This window comes from Lagenorhynchus albirostris, chromosome 16 (genome assembly GCF_949774975.1).
Source record: "Lagenorhynchus albirostris chromosome 16, mLagAlb1.1, whole genome shotgun sequence".
In the NCBI taxonomy this organism is placed as follows: domain Eukaryota; kingdom Metazoa; phylum Chordata; class Mammalia; order Artiodactyla; family Delphinidae; genus Lagenorhynchus; species Lagenorhynchus albirostris.
In genome coordinates this window covers 48,300,132-48,326,311 of record NC_083110.1, presented here as the reverse complement: position 1 = coordinate 48,326,311, position 26,180 = coordinate 48,300,132, and positions in this window count along the sequence as shown.

The window sequence follows — 26,180 nt, the reverse complement described above, 5'->3', positions numbered from 1 at the left end:
AAAACGTTCTGAATTTTTCAATTATTCCTGGGAATTTATTCCTATATTGTTAGAAGTAATTTGAGTTGGGAATTTTACAGGTAAAATATATCCTAATTGATGCAACTTATTTAAAAAAATAAAATAAACAGGGAAGGTTTAAACCTCTCCCTCTTGATAACAAGCAAACAAAAACAAAACAAACAAAAAAAACAACCTCTCAAACAAAATTCTCTTGCAGCCAGAACTGAATCTCTCTTCTCTTTATCATGGTCAAACTTCTCAAAAAAAATAGTCCATACTTGCTGTCTCTATTCTTCCCACTTCACTCCTAATCCACATTAAAGTGGCTTCTATCTCTATCACTCTAAGAAATCAATTCTGGATAAGGTCACCAATGTGCTCACCCGTGACCACACCCTCCTTTTTAAAAATTCCCTTCTAGAATATCCTAATTAATTTTACTCCTACCTTCTTAAGTGTTCCTTCTCCAGGTCCTTAGGAACCTTAGTCTTGTCTACAGAGTTCTCAAATGTTTGAGTTCCTTTAAATTCAGTCCCAAGCATTCCTCTCCTCTAACTCTGTACTCACTCCCTGGGTAACCTCATTCATAACCACAAGATATTATACAATACAATGACTCAAAATGTCCAGCCAGACCTCACCTCTAAGCTTCCAAACCATACAGCTACTTGACATTTCTTTAAAACTGCCTTACTTTAAAATGCCTCAAAGGCATCTCTAAATCAGTATGTTCAAAACCAAGTGTATAAATTTTACCACAGTAGTTTATAGGGGTTAAAATAACAGACTCCAGTGTCAGATTTGAAATCTCAAATCCACCACTTACTAGCTCTGTGTCCTTTGGCAAGTTTCTTAACTGTTTTAAAAAAATTTTTTTATTAAAATATAATTAACATATAACATTAGTTTCAGGTATAGAACACAATGATTCGTTAATTGTATATACTGAGAAATGATCACCATGGTAAGTATAATTAATATCCATCGCTATACATAGCAACAAAAATTTTTATTCTTATGATGAAAATTTTTAAGATCTATTCTCTTAGCAACTTTCAAATGTACAATACAGTACTGTTAACTATAGCCACTGTGCTATATATTACATCTCTATGACATTTATTTTACAGCTGGAAGTTGTACTTTTTAACCTCTTTTACTCATTTTGCCCACCCCCTCACCAACCACCCACCTCTAGCAACCACCAATCTGTTCTCTGTATCCATGAGCTTGGGGTTTTTTGTTGCTGTTGTTAGATTTCATATATAATCATAATTATATGACTTTCTAACTTACTTCACTTCGTATAATGCCCTCAAGTTTCACCCATGTTGTCACAAGGAGAGATACCTTTCTCTCCTTCATTTATTGTGTCAAATTGTCTGCTAATAACTCAACACCATTTTCTCCCTTCTGCATCTCTCCCCTGGAGGATAAAGGGTAGAAACCTAGAACTCTATTCCCAAGGGTATCTGCCAGTGGATTCTTGGTTAGATTGCCACAGTAAGAAGCATTACCATGAAATTTAGAATGTGAAAGAGTTGGAAGCCTTTGTCTTTTTCTTCAACATCAGCAGGCAGACAATTTTACAGTGGCTTACAGATATTTTCCTATGAATCATTCACCCAGGTACAAGAGACATATGTGATCACGGCAGTCCTTTCCTATGGTTCTTGCAACTTGCTGGCTCCCTGAAAGCTAGCAGTGAAACCTGAGATTTAATGATAGCTGTCCCTCACCTTGATTTCTCCAGCCCTTCCAATGGTTAATAAATACCCAATCCCCTCTCTTAAATCCCTTCTTGCTCATAGTATCTTAGTTTTATTTCTCCAACCAAACTCTGACTGGTGTTCTCCCTAAAGCTGATCTTGATTATTTTCCTTTTAAATATTTTAAATTCTACTATTTCTCTCATCTCCCTTGCCCATACCTGAGTCTAAGTTACTATCAACTATTATTGAGGCTACTAAAATCTCCCCCAATGATCCCCTTACACACACTCTTGTTCTCTCCCAGTCTTTATCCCAATTGCAAACTAAGTGCATTTTGTTTGCTTCAAAATGTAAAAATGATTATGCTGTCAATTAAAACATTGCCTTGGCTTCCCGTTGCCCTGAAACAAAAACTAACAGGTCTTTAATAGGACCTAAAATACCAGGCCCACACTTACTTTTCCAGTCTCCTGTAACACTACTCTCTCCTGTTCTGAGCTCCACTCATACTAGCCCTTTTTTTGTTTTTTGTTTTTTTTAAACAAACCCTTGACATCACCAGGCACCCTTTCCACCTCAGGGCCTTTGAACATACCGTTACCTAAACCTGGAATGTTCTTCTCTTTCCAATCTCCCTTTTCACCTACTTAATCTACTCATTCTTCAGATTCCAACTCTAAATTAGTGTGGAACATGTTGAGATAAACAACTATTAGAAACAAATAAAGTTCAGTCCCCATCTTGGATATTGCATCAAAAGGAATTCTATGTGAATTTAAAATTTGAATGAAAAATACAAAACCATAAATTAGAAGACAATTTAATTAATTAGAAGTATAGACCTGGAGTGAGCAAGGCCTTTCTAAGAAAAACACCAAAGACAGAAACCATAAAGAAAAGGACAATTAGATTTTACACATAAAACTTTTAAAGACTTCTATATGACAAAAAAATAGAATAAAAGGATAAACAGGACCAAATACTGCAGTACACATGACAGACATAGGTTAAAATCAAAGACATATAAATGCCTTACAAATCAATTTTTTTAAAAATCAAAGTACATAACAAAAATGAAAAGTATACCATTCACAAAAGGACTAAACGTGGTCAAATGTATGAAAATATGTTCAACTTCACTAGTAGTCAAATACAAATTAAGAATCAGGTTTGTCTTGGTTTCTTATTAAATTGGGGATTTTTTTTTTTTTTAGCAGGCAAAGGTGTGTGAAAATGAACACTCAAAACTGTAGGAAAGACTATGACATTATAAAACCTTTCCAAAAGGTAAATTGGCAAAATGTGTCAAAATTTATATGATGTATCACTGGCCTGTTTATTCCACTACTTGAATTACAACATAAGGAAAGTATCACACACATTTTCCACATTCCTTCCCTTCTTATTCTACTGCCTGTGCCATCCCCTCAACTCCACCAAACTGCTCTCAGTAAGGGCATCAGTGGTCTCCATGATACTATATCCATACTTCTTACTTCCAACATCACCTAACCTGCCTCAACATTTGACACAATATACCACTTTCTCCAACCAGAGCAATATTTTTTCTCTTGCTTTCTGTGAGCTGATACTCTCTGGTTTATTCTTTCTTGGTAAGTACATATGACAGACATAGGTTAAAATCAAAGACATATAAATGCCTTACAAATCAATTTTTTACTTCTGCCACCAACTCCCCAACACCACCCTCAATTATAGGAATTTCTCAGTGCTCTGCCCTGGCCCTGATCTTATTGTCCTTGAGTGATGTCTCCTCTCCCATGGTTTTAATTACCATCTAGGTGCTGATGATTCACAAAGATATGACTGTAGTTCAGTCCTTTCATGTGAGCTACAAAGTTTACTTACAGACATCTCCATTTTGACACCTAGATGTAACTCAAACTCAAAGCGTCTTAAACTGGTAACATCTTCCCTCCTCAATGCTGCTTCCCTACCAAGGGTGTGCCAAGTGGCACACATTTTCCATGTATATTGCTCAAGCCAGAAACTTGAGATTCTCACTTGATCCTTCTCTCTCATGCTCAAAATACAAACAACATGGAGAACTATTAATTTTATAAGTAAGATTTTAAATTCAGACTGACCATGTCACTCCCTTGCCTAAAATCCTCCAGATCATCCTTAATATTTCTGGCACTAAATCTAGCCCCTGCCTCATTGTCAGGCATCATTTTGTGCCTCTCTCCTGCTCACTCTCTACATCCTGACCATCCTTGCAGTCATGAACATGTATGTCATCCTTTCTCTGACTCTGGCCCTTAACATGCTATTCACTCCACCTAAAGTGCCCAGTGCCCCTAGGTCAATTTCAACTGCAGACTTTGTGCTCATCCTTCAGGTATCAGTTTAAATGACTTATTCTCTGATAGGCTGTACCTGACACACCAAAATCAAGAAAATCTATTTACTATACATCCCCATGGTACTTTGAGTTTCCCCTTTAACAACCATCTTGTTTTTAGTTAGTGTATAATGGTTAATTTCAGTCCTCTACTCTAAGCCTACTGAGACAATGTCTCTCAATCAGGTACATACCTCCATTACCTGGAATAAAGAAATATTTGCTGACTTAATATGAAGACCAGCTGTAGAAAGATATATGTGACTGGAGATTGTTTATAACAGAAAACAATGAAAGCAACCAAAGCACCCCTCAACAGGGAAAGGATATGTAAGTTATAGTACACTCATACTATGAAATATTATGAATATGAAATATTTAAAATAAATCTGTATAAACTAATTAGATGACAACATATTGTTAAGTGAAAAACAGGTTTAAAACTATGAAAAATAGATTTCATTTTTATAAATATTATGTAGGAAATAATATAAAATAAATATTATGTAGGAAAATACTCAATAATATTCACCAGAATATTAAACAATATTTTTGGGGGGTTTATAAACTATTCTGATTTTCTTTCTTTATAAACATGATTTTTTTTTTTTTTTTTTTTTTTGTGGTACACGGGTCTCTCACTGTTATGGCCTCTCCCGTTGCGGAGCACAGGCTCTGGACGCGCAGGCTCAGCGGCCATGGCTCACGGGCCCAGCCGCTCCGCGGCATGTGGAATCTTCCCGGACCGGGGCCCCTGCATCGGCAGGCGGACTCTCAACCACTGCGCCACCGGGGAAGCCCCTATAAACATGTATTAATTTTATAATCAGGAAAAATGCTATTTTTTAGATTAATAAAGAACTGTGGAGCGATATTTTGACACCTTTTTCCCTTCTGGAGAATCAGAAAGTGCTCTTATTTGTTAGAAAGATGTTTGAACAGATAGGCATCATTCCAAGAGGGTTCTCACCCCGAGTCAGGCAGGCAGATGGGTTGTCATTGTTCTTACAAGAGACAGTGCTGTCACATGATGAGGGTAGGGACCTAAACTGCCACCATCTGTTGCCTGATGAACCATTCAGGACTGCCTTACCGATACTGACGAAGAAGGCTTTAGTTCCCCAAATTCAACCCACCTGCAAACACTTCTGCTAACAGATCATCATTTGACAGAAAAATGTAGACATTTCTAGATCCTTTGAAACAAGCTTTTTCACATCAGGATTACGCCCATACACAACAGAAAGGCAGAAAGTACCAAGAATAAAGTCTGTCCTTTTGACTTTGAAAAAATATAAAAACGCAGATTCTCAAATAATATGTCATAGGCTCAAAGAATAATTTATCCCTTAACATAAGGGAGATCCATCAACTCTGACATTTCAGCCATTTCTTTTATCAGCATCAAATAATGAAAAGACAATAAAATTTCAGTTGCACACAATTAGAGATTCCTGTGAAGTTTTCATAAGGAGAATACCTGTCAAAAGCAGCATGTTAATGGGCCATATAAACTGGTGTACTCTGAATTTCAATTGTTTTTAAGAACAATGTAGGTTTTTCTATTCACTGACATCGCTCATTAATACATACTTTTCAATAGTTAATTTATACACTAACGTTTCCAAGTCAAGTCAAAATGCTAAATGTTTATTACGTCTATTAGAGTCTGCTCATTAACACATGGCTGTTACCTTTGCAGAATACATATTGTTTCCTCTTATTTGAGAGTCTTAAATAAAACTACATGTGTCAGGACAGAATTTTTGTAAAAAATTTACTAACCACATATTAAATATTATTACTGAACTATGAGCTCCTTAATTGTAGGGAACATTCCACATATATACTAAAAGCTTGAGTTCTGCCGTCAGACCTGAATTTGATTGTGAACTTGGCCAATCACTTGCTTTGTGACTTTGAGCAGGTTATTTAACTTCTCTAAGCTTCAGGTATTTCAGAAGGCTTTTGTGAAAATTAAAGGAGGCATTAGGGTAAAACTCCTGACTCATTGTCTGGTATATTATAGGTGCTCATTGTAACTATTAGTCCGGGATCATTTTCTCTTCAGTAACTTTTCTTGAGAAAGCCTCTGTGTCAACATGCAAAATGTGTCTTGCTGGCCTGGAGATGGAGTACTCATCCCACAAATATTAAAGTACATACCACAGATCATACACTAGAGAGTCAATGGTGAACAAGAAAAACAATGCCAGGTGGAGTTTACTTTCCCTGCTAACTGTGGGAAACTGAACGGAGGCTCCCCAAATATACTCACATCCTAATCCCAAGACGTGTGAATGTTACCTGAAACAGCAATAGGGACTTTGCATATGTGATTAAATTAAGGATTTCAAGATTGAGGGATTATCACGGATAATCTGGGTGCCTCCAATGGAATCACAAGGATGTATCTAGAGCCTCCAAAAGGAACCAGCCCGGCAACACCTTAACTGTAGACCAGTGAAATCAATTCTGACTTCTGGCCTTTGGAATCATAAGAGAATAGATCTGTGCTGTTTTCCGCCACCAAGTTTGTAGTAGTTTGTTACAGCAGCCATAGGAGATTAATACACTGGGAAGCATTAAACTCCTAATTACACAATCATCTAATGCAATTGTGGTAAGTGCTAAAAAGATTAAGTAAATGAACGTTTATAGAAGAGAGACAATCTGGGAAGCAAGAACTGACTTCCGATCTTAGATTTTCAAACTGTAAAGATATTTACTAGGCAAGGGGAAGAGACAAAGAGAGAAAGAATTCCAGGCACAGGAAGAGCAAGTACAGAGGTCCTATGCAGGGAAGCACAAGCTCAGGATGGCTGAAGCACAGCGAGCAAGGTGGAAGAAGGAACACAAAGGCAGTATGGTAGGTTGGGGCAAACATTACGACTTTAGAATGCAACATCCAACTACCTTGTTTCAGATCAACCCTCCCACTGAAAACAATTAGAAAAGCTGACAAAATTGTTTTTTAACCTATTAAAAGCATCTGAGAGCTCCCAACGCCATGAGCACTTGGAGAATTAAGATTTCAGACAGAAGGGAGTTCAGAGAGGTGGGCCTAACATCTGGCAACGCTTTTTCTACCAAGGCATTTACTGACTCAAAAGGAGCACCTAAGAGCCTATACAACTGAGCACAGAGTGGCAATTGAGAAATGGGGCAGACCTTCGGAAAACCTCATAGGCTGTGTGGTTGGAGCTGAGGGTCTGTCAAGAGGTAGAGCCCTATTAAACATTCCACACTTTCATTTGGAACCCCTCAGAAGCTACACTCGTGGAGTAAGGGAGAAAAAAATAAGTAACCTTCAAAAAGTCTGAAGCCCGACTTCGAACAGCTCAACCCCTAACTGAATTAAGGTGATCTTCCCTGTCCCAACCACCTGGCAAAAGCAAAATTAAATCCTCTCTGCAGGGAGATAGAATCTTATGATAACCTCATATTATCTCTACAAGTGTTATACATGTTATGTCCAGCAATAATTTTTTAAAGGCCTAAAAATAAAATATTTGAATGAAAACAAACAAAAAGCAATTGTCACACAAGGCATCCAGATTTTCTATCATGGGTTTTCTATCATGAAATTTTAAATTATTATGCTTAATATGTACAAGAGACAAAAAGAGGAAAAGAAGAAACTATAAAAATTCTATTTCAAATGGAAATTTGTAGAACAGGAAAAATAATGGAAATTAAGAAAATAGATGGTTTGAACAGAATATCAGATTCAGCAGCTAAGAAAAAAATTAATTAACTGAAAGATAGATAATATTCAGACCAAAGAAAAGTGAGAAAAAATATAGAAAATTCCCAAGAGTAGATTGGAGGCAGAAAAAACATAGTGAAAATTCTCATCAGTGTATAATTAGAGTTCCAGAGGAGAAATGACAGAATGAAAAGGAAGCAACAAATGGAGATGAGGAATTTTTTTCCCAAATGATGATGATGAATTTTTTTTCCCAATCTGACTATATACATCAGTTCAAATTCAGGAACCACTATGAACTCAAGCAGGATAATAACAAAGAAAACCAAACCTGCATACCTTATTGTAAAGCTGGTGAAAAGACAAAAGTAAAAATCTTTAAAGCAGCAAAAGAAAGATAGTTTACCTCTAAAGGAATTATAGCTAATGTCACATTAAAAAGAGTGGAAGGTAGAAGACAGTGGAATTATACATTCGATGTTTTAAAAGAGAGTAACTATGAACCTGGATTCTATGAAAGAAAAATTAAGCCAGTGAAAATTGACCCAAAAAGTGTCACCAGTGGACCCGTAAGGAATGGTAAAAGGTGTTTTAAGGTAGAAGGAAAATGGTAACAGAAGAAAGCAAAGAAATACAGGAAGGAATGAAGAATATTGGAAAGGGGAAACATATGAATAAATATAAATGTTTACTGACTGTACGTAAATAGCAATAATGAGATAGAATTTAAAAACACAACAAAAATGATAAAAGGTGAGAAAGAGGTCATTACATTTACCATTCTAGAAAATGGTAAAAAATACCAACGTATATTATACTTTAATATGTCAAAATACAAAATTGTTAAGAGAGTAAACCCTAAGAGTTCTCATCACAATGAGAAATTTCTTTTTCCTTTCTTCTTTCTTTTCTTTTTATTGTATCTATACGAGAAGATGGACGTTAGCTGAACCAACTGTGGTAATCATTCCACAACATATATAAATCAAACCATCATGCTGTATGACTTTAACTTATGCAGTGATGTAAGTCAATTTTTTCTCAATAAAACTAGAAAAAAATGTCAAAATACAGGTCATAATCTCTGGGGTAATCACTCCAAGAGTAAAATAAAGCATATAAAGAAGCTAATGGAAGGAGAATTTTCTTTAATGCAAAAGAAAGCAAAAAGATAGAAAAATGAATATAAAGTAGGTGGAAAAAATAGAAAGCAAATAATAAGGTATATTTAAATCCAAATACTTCAGTACCTGTAGTTATATTACATTTAAGGGGACTAAATACTTCAGTTTAAAAACAAAGACTGTCAGACTGGTTAAAAGTAACAAAATCTGACTATATTCTACTTACAGGAAGACACTTTATATGGAAATGTTGAAGGTAAAAAAAATGAAAAAAAATACCATGCAAACCAAAATAAAGCTGGTGTAATTACTAACACTGAGGAAACTGTTCTTTAAGACAGGAAGCATTGCATGAGCTATGCAGATATTTAGTACTGATAAAGGGGTCAATCCAACAAGAGCTAACAATTTAACTCTGTATGCACTTGATATCAGAATCTCAAAATATACAAAGTAAAACTATCAGAATTGAAAAAAATAAATGGAAAAAATATATGATCATAGTGGGAGATATTATCATTCCTCTCTCAGTAATTTACAGAAAAGCAGACATAAAAGAAAAAAGTATAAAAGCTTTAAACAATATTGTAAACAAAAATTATATATATAATTTTGTGACATATATATACACACATATGTAATTCTACACTCCAAAACACATTCTCTTCAACTTCAATATGGAGACTTACAAAAATTGAACATGTGCTTGTCCATAAAGCAGCTCAACAAATTCCACAGTTTTGAAATTATACAAATCATGTCTTCTGGTGACAGTAATATTAAGCAGGAAATTCAGTATCAAAAATATAACTATAAAATTCTCAAATATTTGGAAATTAAACAAATGATTTCTAAATGACCTATGCAGTTTCAAAAAAATCATAATGTAAATTTGTAAACAATGCCTTTAGCCAAACAATAATGAAAATTATTGTTTGGTATGAAAACTTGTTTGGTATGAAAATGGTATATGAAAACTTGAAGCACTGAGAGATACTTTCAGAAGGAAATTTATGTTTTTGCATGTATCAGAAAAGAAGAAATTCCTAAAATCATTATCTAGGTGTCCATTACAAGAAGTTAGAATAGAAAATTAAACCCCAAAAGAACCATGAGAAGGAAACAAAGACATCAGAATAAAGTAATTAAATAGATGTGTTAGAGTGGATAAACAAAGGCAACTGTTGGTTTTTTGATAAGACTAAGAATACTGACACGTCACTGGTAAGACAGATCAAGAAAATAAAAAGAAATAAAAGATAAAACCAATAGCATTAATGGAAGGGGGGATATCACTTAAGATCCTATATTTACAAAAAAGATAAAATATTTTGCAATTTAAATAAAATGGATAATTTCCTTAAAAAACACAACTTACCAAAACTTCCCAAAAAGAAAGAAATCTGAATAGATTTTTACCTATAAAATAAATTGAATGTACAGTTTAAAACTTTCCTAAAGAAAAATTCTACACAACACTCCCTAATTTCAAACTATATTACAAAGCTATAGTAATAAAAAACAGTATGCTAATTAGCATAAGAACAGACATATAGATAAATGGAACAGAGTAGAGAGCCCAAAAATAAACACACACATATACTGTCAATTAATTTACAACAAAGGAGCTAAGAATATATAATGAGGAGAAGATAGTCTCTTCAGTAAATGGTGCTGGGAAAACTAGACAGACACATGCAAAAGAATGAAACTAGACTACCATCTTACACCATACACAAAAATAAACTCAGAATGGATTAAAGCATTGAATGTGAGATCTGAAACCATAAAACTCCCAGAATAAAACAGGCAGTAAGCTCCTTGACATCGGTCTTGGTGATGAGTTTTGTTGTTGTATTTGACACTAGAAGCAAAGGCAACAAAACCAAAACAAACAAGTGAGACTACATCAAACTAAAAAGCTTCTGCACAGCAAAGGAAACTGTCAACAAAAAGGCAACTTACAGATTGGAAGAAAATATTTGCAAATCATGTGTGATGAGGGGTTAGTATCCAAAATATATAAAGAACACATACGATTCAATAGCAAAAAAAATTATTTTTCAATTAATAAAAAATAAACAGAGGACCTGAATAGACATTTGTCCAAAGAAGACATACAGATGACCAACAGGCACATGAAAAGATGCTCAACGTCACTAGTCATCAGGGAAAGGCAAATCAAAACCACAATAAGGGCTTCCCTGGTGGTGCAGTGGTTGAGAGTCCACCTGCTGATGCAGGGGACACGCGTTCATGCCCCGGTCCGGGAAGATCCCACATGCCGTGGAGCGGCTAGGCCCGTGAGCCATGGCTGCTGAGCCTGCACGTCCAGAGCCTGTGCTCCGCAACAGAAGAGGCCACAGCACTGAGAGGCCCGCGTACCGCCAAAAAAAAAAAAAAACACCACAATAAGATATCACCTCACACCTGTTAGAATGGCTATCAACAAAAAGACAAGAAATAACAAGTGTTGGCAAGGATGTGGAGAGAAAGGAACCTTTGTTGCTGGGAATGTAAACTGGTGCAGCCACCATGGAAAATAGTATGGAGGTTTCTCAAAAAATTAAAAATGGAGCTACCATATGATCCAGCAATTCCACTTCTGGGTATTTATCTGAAGAAAACAAAAACACTAATTCTAAGAGATATATGTACATCAATGTTCACTGCAGCATTATTTACAATAGCTAAGATATGGAAGCAACCTAAGTGTCCTTCAAGAGACAATAGATAGAGAAGACGTAGTGTATATACTCAATAGAATATTATCCAGCCATAGCAAAGAATGAAATCTTGCCATTTGTGACAACATGGATGGACCTTGAGAGCATTATGCTAAGTGAAATAAGTCAGAAAGAGAATGACAAATGCCATATGATCTTGTTTTTATGTGAAAACTAAAAACAAAACAAATACACAAAGAACCAACCAACCGAAGCTCATAGACACGGAGAATAGACTGGTGGTTGCCAGAGGTGGGGGTGGAGGGTGGGCAAAAATGGATGCAGTGGGTCAAAAGATGCAAACTTCCAGCTATAAGGTAAATAAATCATGGGGCTATGATGTACAGCATGGTGACTATACTTAATAATACCACATTGCATATTTGAAAGTTGCTAAGAGTTGCTAAGATCTTAAAAGTCCTCATTACAAAAAGGAAAAAAAATTGTAACAATGTATAGTGACAGATGTTAACTAGACCTATTGTGGTGACAATTTATTATCATTATGTTGTACACCTGAAACTAATGTTGTATGTCAATTATACCACATTAAAAAATAAATTTTTAAAAATCCATCAGACTTTGTAGTAATTGATAAACTGGTTCTAAAGTATATATATGGAAATGCAAATGACCAAGAAGAGTAAAAATCTTGAGGTTCTGTAGATGGCTAGCAATGTTCTGTTCTTGGTCTGGGTGCTGGTTACATGTATGGTCATTTTGTGAACATTCATTGATATGTACACTTTTTTGTATATATTTTATACTTTAGTAGGCACATTTTTTAATGACCTGTGAAAGCCACTTTTATGTAAAGCTACAACTTCTCTTTAGATTCCACATTATAAAATCTTCAAATATAGTAGTTCCCTTTATCTTCAGGGGATACGTTCCAAGGCTCCCAATAGATGCTTCAAACTGTAGATAGTATACATAGGGTTTAGCACTGTTTTTTTCCTACATATACACACTTAAAGTTTAATTTATAAATTAGGCACAGTAAGAGCTTAACAACAATGATAAAATAGGACAATTACAAACCTATACTATAATAAAAGTTAGGTGAAAGTGGTCTCTCTCAAAATATCTTATTGTACAAACTTAATGCCTTTTCCATCTTAACTAAGCATTTATCACTCACTGTGGCTGTAACTTTTGCAGTCTGAGGTGCAAGAGCAAACCTAGCATGAATTCCTTTTTCCTTCTTCACAATTTCACAAATAGAAGATTTGCTCTTACCTTGATCTTAGCAACCTCAGCATACAACTTTTTCTCTTTTCTTATTGAGAGCTTTCACCTTTTCACTTAAAGGAAGCACTTCACAGCTCCTCCTTGGCATATCCGAATTGCCAGTGTCACCACTCTTGGGCTTCGGGGCCATTATTAAGTAAAATCAGAGTTACTTGAATACAAGCACTGTGATACCAGGACAGTCGATCTGATAACCAAGATGGCTACTAACTAATGGCAGGATATGCTGGGCAAAGGGAAGAATCACATCCCGGAAAGGATGGAGTGAGATGGCATGAGAATTCATCGTGTTACTCAGAACAGCAGGCAATTTAAAACTTATGTTTCTGGAATTTTCCATTTAATATTTTTGGACTGCAGTTAACTGTAATTGAAATAGTGGAAAGCGAACCCTTAGATAAGTGGGGACTACTGCATTAGCATCCTGGGCATGACCTTATCTCCTTGACCTGAGGTGTCCTATGTGGTAGCCACTAGCCACATGTGGCTAGTGAGTACTTCACATATTATGACTAGTGTAACAGAAAATGCATTTAAATTTTTAATTTAATTTTATTTTATTTTAAAAACTGATATTTGACACAGTTATTAGAAAAAAATTGTGTTTGGAATAACTTGGGAACGTGAATTTACTTTTCAACTGTAAAATTTTAGAATCCAAACAAAGTATTTCTAATAAAAAAAATTAGCGTTTGGGGCTTCCCTGGTGGCACAGTGGTTAAGAATCCACCTGCCATTGCAGGGGACACAGGTTCGAGCCCTGGTCTGGGAAGATCCCGCATGCCACGGAGCAACTAAGTCCGTGTGCTACAACTATTGGGCCTGCACTCTAGAGCCTGGGAGCCACAACTACTGAAGCCCGTGCACCTACAGCCCATGCTCCGCAACAAGAGAAGCCACGGCCAGGAGAAGCCCGCGCACCGCAACGAAGAGCAGCCCCCGCTCGCGGCAACTAGAGAAAGCGCACGCACAGCAATGAAGGCCCAACACAGCCAAATTAATTAATTAATTAATTTTAAAAATTAGTTTCTGAATTGACAGCTACTGTGAGTTTAAGTATACACCAGATTTTGAAGAGTTCAGTATGGAATAAGGAATGTAAAAGTCTCATTAATAATTTTACATTGATTATAAGTTGAAATAATATTTTAGGTATAATGGGTTCAATAATACATTATTAAACTTAATTGCACCTGTTCTTTTAATGTGTCTACTGGAAGATTTTTTAATTATACAATGGCTTGCATTGTCTTGGTGAGGGACAGAACTGACCTAGATGAAACAGACATGGGACAAACATGAGAGGGAGGACCCCTTGCTAGTCTTTGCTCATAAAACGCATCAGCCTAATTAAAGGTTAAAAGTCCATTTTAAAAAGTCAGTAAATATTGCTCAATCTGAATTTAATACAGAGGTCAAATTTTTCTCAATGAGTCACTACTAAATTTTTTTAATGTAAAAAAAAAAAAACTTTTATGCATTTTCCAACCTGCCATGTAGTGTTTGTTCTCATTCCAAACATATCAATGCCTCCCTAGCTAGACAGCAAGCTCCTTGAGATGTAAGACCAAGTCTTTTATCTCTATGCACCATTAATGCTTCTTGTCTGAAGAAGTAGTAGGCACTCAATAAATCCTTGTTGCTTAATTTCCAGAAGCCCTCTGTGTAAAAACTGAAGAGCAGCCATTCAGTGAAAAGTGGTTTGAGAAGCTGGGCTTTCTCATTCTTTGGTACTGCTACACTGACTGAAGATGGAAATATCAGTGTTTGCTGTTCTTGTCCAGAAATTTATCAATTGCTGCTTTGGATTCTAGTGAACTGCAAAGCTTGTACTGAAATCAAAGCCAAAGTATAGAAATAGGTAATTGGAAATAAAGGTGACCAAGGACATTTTTGTTTCATGAAGAATTTTCTCAGGGCTGACTTCCACGACTGGGATTTTTCAATATGTTTATGAATGCTGAAAAAGCAGCAGAATTCGATAATATTCAAGAAGGTTAAACGTGGTCCATTGAATTTCAGCTCAAAATAAAAACAAACATTTTTAACAGTACACACTAGCCTACAAGTGGCAGACTTCCTTGAGAGATGGTTAGCTCCCAATTGACAAAAATATTCACATAGACACTGAGTGGTATTGCATTAGAAACATCAAGGGAGCAAGAGAGCAAACAAGATGAGCTCTAAGGCCCCTCTGAACACTTGGTTGTATCATTCATGCTGAACTTATTTGCCCAGTGGGACTTTCTAGAGACAGATCTTCTATGTCCCAATGTGTTATAGTGACATGTAACATCACTGAACCTAGATATTCTGAGAGTAAGTCCCTGAATCAGTTAGAAGTAGGATGTGAAAAGCTTTTAACAAAGCAGCCAGAATCACATCAAACACCATTGTGCTAGGAGGGAGCACAGGCCCCTGAAACTGTGTTCCATGGCCAGCATGTGGTAGGCGTTTAAGAAACACTAATCACCTTCCAAATGGGCATGATGCTGGCACTCATCCCTTCCCTTTGGACCCAGAGGGTAGTTCCTTTTTATCTTCCAGGTCTTACATTGGAAATTAAAGCTCTGTCCACCCTTCTAACAGCTGCAAGAAAGGAGTTGGGGAGTTCGCAAACTTACTATGAGGATTCCTTTGTTATCATGCCTCCATGATGACCGTTTTGTCTGTTTTTTCTTAGGTTGGAGTTATCTTTCTCTTCTTCTAGATTATAAATTCTGTTCTGGATTGTAAATTCCTCAGAATAAGAAAATGTCTTTTTCACCTCTGTATTCCTCACGTGATCTTTAATACCGCAATTCAACCAAAGCAAGATGCCACCAATGTTCACCTAAGTTAATACAAACACCTACATCATATGCCATCCTTTTTACTCAGACAGCCAAAATTATGTGCAATCTTGTTAGAAACTTAGCCAATGTTTTTGACTTAATGTAGTATTGGATTATGACTGCCTAAAACTAAATGACGACAGTAACTCAGCAAAGCATCTCAGCTTCCCAAAGGTATCATTGCAGACTGGGCTTGCATTTTTGTCCCATTTAGGTATAGCTGTCTAACTGCAGGCAGTGTTTTTCATATGGAGTTCCTTTTTGGTAACAAGTCGGTATCTGATCTTCTCAGAAGTTTCTGCAAGTGGCCATCCAAGGCACTAAGGAAGTCGGTGAAGTTTCTGACCACAGTCCAAGAGCACGTGTTCATGTGTACAAGTGCACCTGCCATCTACACACTCTGAAAGGGGCAGGGACAGACTCCAAGCTGTCGAAACTACTACGGCTCAACAACTTGAAGCAGACAGCTGGAGTAAGCCCAGCCCAGGACTTTACTAACCAAATGTTAATGGATATTCCCCACTAGATTGATCCAAATATCAACAAACCTATGAAAAGCAGTGGGTCTCAACTTTCGTTTTAGTATCACCTGGAATACTTTTAAAAATCCCAATGTTCAGAGTTGGAAGGAGTGTGATATGATGGGGGTAGACACAGTGAAAGAACAGTGTGTGCTGGTGGGAAACAGAAGTGAGCAGCTGCTTTGAGTGGGAAATTGTGGGCTGAATGAGCAACATTTGCAGAGTGTTTTGAAGAAACTTTACTATGACATATGGACCATGAAAGCACTAGCAAAGGTCTACACTTTGGGCTTCCTGTTTAAAGTATTTACAGATGAATTCTTCATATTTACCTCTCCTTGTTCCTAAAATACAACTCTGTTCCAGAAATGGGATAAATGCAGACACCCATGAGGATAAAGAGAACAGGAAACAGCAGACAAAGATAGCAGTTTCAGAACGTGGAGACACATGGAGATGGGGCATCTGCCTTGGTGAATCGTAAAGAGCAGGGAACAAAGTGTATGTGGGGAACCAAGCCAAGAAGCAAGAGGGTTTGTGATACAGAGCCCCAAAATCTCAGAAACTGGAGATTCTAGAAACCTCTGAAGATGCCAGGAAGATAAGGCTTGAAAGTCACCAAGGGGTGACAACTTCAATTTCTTTGCCTTACTATCTCCTTTTCAGAGGAGAATGTGTTTAGCTCCAATTTTCACTGAGGGCAGAGCCCTCTGGGAGTTCTAACTACACACAAGGGTCTCTGATCTGAACTACAAAATGTTCCCAAGCGCGGGGCTTTGTCAACTGTCCTTGAGTCTCCATGAAATCAAAGGCCTGAAATCCTCAGGGATTAGCAATTGCTCTAGCACTTTCTTACCTCTCTAGATTCAGAGTATTGCTTCAGTTTAGTGTCTGATGATTTTCTCTATGTTCCTGGCAGCTTAGCTATTCATTTTAAAAAGTGTGTGGGGTATGTGTGTAGACGCATCCAATATCTTACATTTTATTTTGGTGTACTTATCTAGAAAAAAAGTCCTGTTAAGTATATGGAAATATGGTCATTGGTTAACCCTATCATTCTTTATAGCTTTTGAATGTCCTAAATATTTCCTAATAATTTAAGATAAACCTCTAGAACACCTCTCCCAGACTGTGAGACAACCAACCATCCCTCCACCACCACACAGAAGACTGGGAATTTACTCTCCTGGAGAGGTTAAACGTGGGACAAAAGGCACAGGTAAGGAAAGAGGAGATCTTCCAAAAGGTAACAGGGATTAGGTGACTGCACGGTGAAGTCCTAAGTGCCTTCACCATATGTGCTTACAGAATACTGGCAACCAGTTCCTCCAAGCCTGCATTGGAGCAACCATCTGTAAAGTGACCAGCCCAAAAGAAAAGACCAATGATGCTGACATTTGAGGATCCCCAACAAAATAGCAAGTCTGTGCTTGATAAACCTATACTAAAGCCAACCTCTCAAATAACCCCATCCAGTACATATGCACCACTGCTTCTAGAGCAGACAATCTTAAATGTGAAACAACCACTAAGAAGACGTTTAAGAAAACCCTCCACATGACAGACATATTAAAATAAACAGATAAGTCTGAGACAAAGCACGAAACAGAAGGAAATTTGCCCTAACATGCTCAGAATTAAATATGCAGAAAGGAAAATTCTGTCTCCATAAAGCAAGAGGAGGCTATAAAAAGGAATATCATTGTGGTACATATATACAATGGAATATTAACCATAAAAAGGAATGAAATAATGTCATTTGCAGCAACATGGGTGGATCTGGAGAATATCGTCCTAAGTGAATAAGTCAGACAAAGACAAGTATCATATGGCATCGCTTATATGTGGAATCTAAAAAAAAAAGATACAAATGAACTTATTTACAAAACAGAAACAGACAAAGACTTAGAGAATGAATTTATGGTTACTGGGGGGAAGGGTCGGGGAGGGATAGATTGGGAGTTTGGGATTGACATATACACACTGCTATATTTGAAACTAACAAACAGGGACCTACTGTACAGCACAGGGAACTCTGCTCAATCTTCTATAATAACCTAAACGGGAAGAGATAGATACATGTATATGTATAACTGAATCACTTTGCTGTACACCTGAAACTAACACAACCTTGTGAATCAACTACACTCCAATATAAAATAAAAATTTAAAAATAAATAAATAAGGTAGTTAAGGAGAGAGGGAGGACAGAAGAAAGTGAAAATTAGCTACTCTTCTCAGCCTTCAGAACATACAAATAGATACTGTATAATGCTACTAAAAATCAGGAAAAATGTGCATATTATCTACATCAATATCTACATACATAGATAAAAATAACTAATAGTCAAAATGCACGTATATAGCTAGTTGTCCATCTGTACCTATATCTTTTTGTCATATGGGGAAATAAATATTTATTTGGAGGAACAAAAAAAAGGAACATCTGATCAAAAAGTTCGTAACTTTTGAGGTAAAGAGTAGATTCTAAGATCTTTTAGAGAGGGAAGAACAGTCACACGAAAATCAGTAATCAAAACTATCAGATTTCTCAACCACGATGTAAGAAGCTAGAATGTATAATGACAATGTAGAAGGCAACGGTGCAATGCTTTCAACGTCTTTGGGAACAAGATGCACACTAGATTTCTATATGCAGCTAAACCATTAATTGACGGTAGAGGAAGGACAAGAAACGTTTTCAGATATGCTAGATCTCAAATAATCTACTTCCCAAGAACTCTTTCTCTGGAAATTAATGCAAGATATGATACCAAAATGAAGGCACAATCCAAGAAGGAAGAAAGACAGAGGATCCAGAAGACAGACGTTCTACCCACAGAGTAGTGAACAGAGTTTCCAGGCCCATGGAGAAGAAAAAATTCCAGGATGCTTACCATGCAGCAGCCCCTATTTAAACAAAGCAACAGAGAGCACCAGAAGGAAGAGATGACACTGCGTGTGATTTAACATATGGAGATGAGATCTATACTTCTGGTGCCAAGATTGGCATAAATTATTGAGATACATTAAAATCTCAGTAAAAAATTTTAAAATGAAGCAACTGTTAACTTCAGTTGAAACAAAGTTTAATCACTGCAGGAGCTACATGACTCAGCTCTGAATAATAAGGTAAACACTGAATACTGATTTAATCAAAATGATGATATAACGATATAAGGGGCAGGGAAGTGTGTGTGCGGTGGTGGGTAGAGCCCAGTTCAGCAAACTCTCACTTTTTCATAGTAGTTTATCAATGCATACTAAGATATCCATTGGTAGATACCAGTAGATATCTGGTGCTGATATCAACAGAAATATGCTATTTAGAATTCAGGAGATAAATTCCAGGAGACATACTCCCTCAGAATTTCACAGTAATTGTTTCTGAAGAACCACGTTCTGGAAATTGAGAGACGTGTGGAGGATAAGGGACTATTGATCTCAATAGTCTTATAGGACTATTTGTTCCTCAACTATATATATGCAATGATTTTTTTAAACCTAAAATTTAACTTTTTACATGGAAAACATGTAACACTATTCAACACTTTTGAAATCACACATGCATCTCATTTGAATGTGACTCACTGTTGGGCTCTTTGCAGTCCCAGCTTCACTGAGTTTACCCTGAACATAACTTAGGTCCCTTGTGCTGGATGAGATCTTTTCCTGCCTCACTTACTGGACCCTCACAACAACCATATAAGAAAGTTCATTGAATTTCCCTTTTCAGATAAGGAAATAGAAAGTCTGAAACAGAATAAAAACTAATCTTCTAGCATTGCCTGGAGTTAAGAGTGATTTGGCAACACAGTTCTGGCCAAGGAGATATAAGCAAAAGTCCGCAGGTGCTTCATCTTCCCTCTACGAGGAATGTGGGTTTACTACAGCCTTCTTGTGGCAAGGAGCCACACACAGAGAACAAAGGCTAGAAAAAGCCTGGACCACTGATCCTCTTAGCAAGCCACCAAGCCATTCAGGACTGTCTACCCCCGGACTTCTTGTTAAATGAGGAAAATACAGAAGCGTTTAAAACTACTTAAGCCACCTAAGATTTACTATTGCACATACCTGTACACCACTCAGCTGACACAGGCTCCAAAGCCTCTTGTCTTTCCCAGATCCTGCCTCCCAGACTCCCAATTAACGCTATAAAACAGAAGCAGAGCATAGCTCCAAGCACGCATTTCCCCCCTTTGATGTTCTCACACATCTCTCTCTGAAGGATCACGAAGGTGGAAATCCCTAGAGAAAGTGTTGATAGATTGCAACGTCACAGAAGCAGCCAACTTCCTGAGACATGAGTAATAATTTCTCTGGCTTAGTGGGCTAATCAACAGAAACCTTCCTTTTGAAGCCCGTGGATGGGATCACCTAAGATGGCAGAATGGCCTAGGACAGTTGGAGCCCAGAACAAAGCAGGAATTGCACTGGACTTATTTGGTTTTTCCTTCCCTTTTTTTTTTTTTATTTTGAACTTTAACTTATTTTGGTATAGTAACAATATTAAAGAGCAAGGGGTGGGGGGAATCACACACATACCCCCAGCCCTACCTCAAATCTTTTCATTTTGGAGTTTTGAGTTCATTTAGAGTCTGTGTATTCACGTATTCTTACTTTTCATAGCTGTAATTATATATAAATTTGCTTTGTCTCTTACTTAGTATTAACACAACAAACCATGTAAGTTTTTCCATGCACAGTCTCCATAATTTTCATTTTAATAACATTCTTTTAACAAATAACTACTACGTGACAGGCACTAATGTGAAAGCTACAGATTGAATAATATTCCATCAAGTAGATGTATCATGGTTTACTTACCCATTCTACTAAGGATGGACATTTAGTTCATTTCCATTTTTTCCTTTTATAGATAAAAGATGCAGCAGTGGGGCTTCCCTGGTGGCGCAGTGGTTGAGAGTCCGCCTGCCGATGCAGGGGACGCGGATTCGTGCCCCGGTCCGGGAGGATCCCGCATGCCGCGGAGCGGCTGGGCCCGTGAGCCATGGCCGCTGGGCCTGCGCGTCCGGAGCCTGTGCTCCGCGATGGGAGAGGCCACAATAGTGAGAGGCCCGCGTACCGCAAAAAAAAAAAAAAAAAAAAAAAAAAGATGCAGCAGTGATCATCTTCATAAGGCTAAGTTTTGGCTTCTGATAATTTCCAATTTTGAGCAGTGAGATTACTCAATCAAAGGGTAGGCATATCTTAAGGCTCTTAAGATATAGTACCATAAATATCTTCAATGTGGACCTTTACCAGAGTTGCACTGTGCGTCCTTCAGGTCAATGTCTTCTGAATCAAAATCTCAAATGGGTTTCTTAGGTAAGAAGAGCCCAAGTTACATGTCCTTGCACTAGTAGCAAGGAAGGTCAGGGAATAAGAGAATGTCTATTTTCTACCTTGGGACATCAAGATATAAGGGGAAATTTTCCCAATAGAGATATGTGTTTAAGGTGTACTAGCAGCCAAAACTCATGCTATCTTTTTGTATGAGTGAATTGACTGGGCCAGTTATCCCAGCTGACCCTACAATATGGCTTCATCTTTTATCACTCAACTTAAACTATTCTTGCTAAGGTCCTACTTGACCTTATATCCACCAAATCTACTGGCGATCATTGGCCGTTTCTTGCCAAGTGTCGTTACTTTGCTAATTCCTCCTCTTCTTTGAAACTTAATGCTTTGATTGTCATGATATTATACCCCGCTGGTTCTCCTCCTTTGCATCAGACGGTTCCTTTTTGGTCTTATTTCTGGTCTTCCTCCACTGATCTCCAAGTACTGGTATTGCCCAAGGTTTCACACGTAAGTAAGGATCTCTCTTCCCAACTGGAGACGATGCTCTCAGTATCAACCTCCCTCACACATTTAACTGCCACCTTGTATCAGTCAGCTTTTGGATAGGAAAAGAGACACCCTTTACATAGGTCAATATAAAGGGCTTAAAATACAGAGGACAACAAATCTTGAAAGAGCGAAGGGTGGTGAAGGTCAAAGAAGGCACCAAATATGTTCTCTGTGGTCATTTTGACTCTCTTGACCTGAGTGGGTAGTTCTTGAGAGCTCTCCTGGTGGCTACTTTGAGCCTCACATCTGCCCCTGCATCTACCTGCCATTGGCTCTGGAAAACAATGTGATCTCTGGGGAGTCTCATATCTGTGCATTACATGTTCCAGAGCAAGAAAGAGTATCTGGTCACAGAATCCCCAGAAAAGTTGAGATCCACTGTGATTAGACTCTTTTAGGCAATACGTTCACCTCCAAACTAATCCCCAGCTCTATAGGTGACGCAAGGGACTTAGTCAATGTTCATCGGTAGACTCCATCCTCTTCAACGCAATGTGATTGGTTTAGCCCGAATCACATGCTCTACCCCAATGGCACCCACAAGTGGAATCAGCCTCCTCACAACCAGATAGATTCCAGTTGAAACCAAAGCCTCTTGGAAAAGTGGGAAGAAGGAAGTGAGGAATCCTCAGATGTCCACTATCCAACCCTACTTCCACTGCCTTCATTTTTTCCTGCAAAACCACAGTAGTCTCATCATGACCAGTAACTCTTTCTCTAATCCATTTTCCTCTTTACAGCCCAAGCCATTTACATAAAACATGTAAAACTGCCCACAGCACTCCTTGCTGAAAACCTTTAATGGCTGCCCTTCACCTAATTCTATACAAAGTCTCTGTGATCTGGTCTCATGGACCTCAAGCTCATGGCTCTCTAATCCTGGCCTTATATTTTATGCTCCAGTAGCCTCCAATCACAACATCCCTGGCACAGGGCCTGACATGCAGTGTGTGCTCCACCAACGGTTATCAAGTAAATGAGCGAATCAATGAGATGAAGAGGAGATAATGTATTCACATCTCAAAGTAAAACGAAAGCTAAGGTAGACTTCTGGTTCTTTTGTATTTTACATCCTTCTCATTCTGTGTGGGGCTCAATGCACAGCGGGTGTTCCAAGCTGCTTGTTAGCTAACGAAATTAGCACATTCATTTTAATATCCAGGAAAGAACTCCACTGAATTTTGATTCCTAGCAATTTAAAAAGATTTTCTGGGTGTTATAATTATTGGCCTATTGTAGGATAAAAAGTGGGTGAAAGAATTCATTAGCTCATTAAAATACAATGAAAGGAACATAATTAAAAGATTTAGGCAACTTCTGAATCACAGAAAATGAATAATCAGAGGTACAAAACAAACCCGCAGCCAGTTAGCTGGCTACAGCGGGCCCACGCTTCCTGCTTTCTCAAAACACCGTCAACTGGCTGGTTCAAAACCCTCCCTTCTAGCCCCTCCCTCCAAAGAGGATTTGCTTTAATGAGTTTTATTCTTAGCCCAGAGACCGGAAGTAGGGGCAGCATAAACCTCGGCGGGGAAGCCCTCTGAAAACCTGAGGAGGGGAAATGGGCATTTCCCACTGCTGACCCTGCTTTTAGTAGTTTGTTTTTAACCCAAAGGTACCTGCCACTGTGCTCAGTGTTTACACACATCCCATTTAATGCTCACAAATGAGGCAAATATAATTACCCTTCTTTAATCAATGACGCTAAGGTTGAGTAATATGCCCCTGCTTTTCATCCCTGTGCAAACCTGAAGAGTTAGAGGACTCTCGCCAGGACTCAGCCTGCCCCACCCAGCCCCGCGCCATCAGGTAGGGCAGCAAGCTCGCCACATATTTGTTGGGTGGCTGATGTCTATTCCTGGCCTCTTCCCCTCCCAGCTTCTCAAAACTTTTACCATCACCCCTCTTGCTGTTCCTTCATTCCTTTACTCCCTCGCATGTCTCCCCACTGCCCACCAGTTCCCACGCATCACCAAATGTCCTTGTTCTTCCCAGTAACATATGAAATCTCTGGATAGCAATACCTGGCGATCTGATAGCACAGAAGGAACAGCAGTTTCTCTCGTGAAGATGCTAAGAAAATATATAATATAAATCACAGGATTATAAGCCTCTGGCAGAAATACCCAAGGGGTGAAATACCATTGGGCATTTGGTCTGGGACCAGGAAATGGGAACAAGTCCAAATTCTACTTCAAAAAACCTTTTTTGAGGGCATCTCATGAGACACTATGCCAGATGCTTCCATATACACTGTGTAATATAATTCCACGTACACTGTGGAATATAATTCCATATACACTGTGGAATGTATCTCATCTGGCTTATTTACTGTCACATCCTCTATAGAGCCATAAACTGGAATTTTGACACCCAGGACAAATTTCACAAGATAGCCAATCAAATCAATTTTGTGAACCAGGTCTTGCTTATAAGTGAACGTTAATAAAATGCTTTAACTTCTCATTTAGGTTAATTATTCTTACTACGGAGGAACTAAGTTCTTGTTCATGAGGTTACCTAATAAACTCTTTAAATGTAAAATCATTTTAAAATATGATGGAAAAGTTATATGCCCTCTGCTGTTGATGACCAAATATAGTTTTGAATCTCAAGACACGTAACAGTGCCTGGCACATGACAAAGATGGCCTTTATCTCCTCTGCTTGACCAAAATTTAAACAGGTTTTTTCCTGACTATAGGCCCTCGACCTTCCTTTCCTTAGAGCATTTACTTTAGAAAACCTGCAATTGTCAATTCTCTTTCTGCCTCTGGTTCTGCAGAGAAGCATAAGGACACAATCCAGCCCATAGAAGATGCAGACACATCTTTCACACTCTCCTCCTTGACGCGGTCCCAAAGCCTTCAACACTGAAGGGAGTAGGTGGATACCAAGAGTAGAATCTGAAGACGAGTTCTATCGATCATCAAAAAGGCCCAAGACAGAATGGCAGCTGTCTGAATTTCTTCCTGAAATCTTGAAAAAAAAAAATATGTCTGAAGAAATAACAGGGCTAATATCATAGACGTTCAGTGAAGACAGACAGGCAGAGACGGCAGAAAAATCTATCAAGGTGAAACATGAGCAAGGCTCTATGCTTCCAGAAGAACTGAATAAATGCAGACTGGCCAAGAGAACTGCCCATCCAGGGAGGGGTCACTCTGCACCCTCAGCTCCAGGTACCCCTATGACTCCTGCTTCTCTACTTTGGGGCCCCTCCCATACTACACAGCACCCGCTATACTGCTAACTCCTCCATCTGAAAAAGGGCAAGGAAAGGAGAGAGGAGATGAGGGATGATAAAATTCAAGCCTATCATGACAGTTCTGGGCATGAACCTAAATTGGCTTTCACCACTTTCTGTTACCAGGACAAAGATAAAAGATAGGAGAAAGGCGTTTTCTTTCTGGTACCCCTCAGATCTCCTGCTTCGTGGAGTCCCAGAACAGACCCATATTACCCATTGCTTGTAGGTTTCTTGGCAACACACGCCTCTTGCCCAGTTAAGTCTTCTTGGGGCTCCAGTAGCCATGGTGTGTGTGGGGGGGTGTCAGTTTCTCTAGGAATCATCTAATTGTTTGGAATCCCAGCTACTGGGCCTTCCCCTCCCTATTCTGGTGGCTTAGCATCATGGAAAGCTTGGATCCATCCATAGTTTTTTGGTGTTTTTTTTTTTTTAAACTAAGGGTATATGCAGGTCATTAAAAAAATTCAAACATCCCCCCCAAACTCTCCTAGATCTCCTCCCCAGAAATAACCACTGTTCCTTGTGCATCTGTGCAGAGAAGCTTTATACTTTAAAGCACTTAATAATCAATACAAATGACTGCATATTACATACTGTGAAAATAGACAGAAACCTCAATTAAAATAGAGTTGGGAGGGCAGAAAGGAAGTTTTCATATCCTATGATGACAGGAAAGCCCAACAGGAAGACAGCCCAACAGGGGGCCAGGCAAGCCCCCTCTTCTTGTCTGGCAAGAGTTCAGCCTATGAGGCAATGTCACAACTCAGCCAATGAAAAGCCACTATACATGGAACTCTCAGTTCCCCCACTGAACCTTCATTTACTTGAGCCTT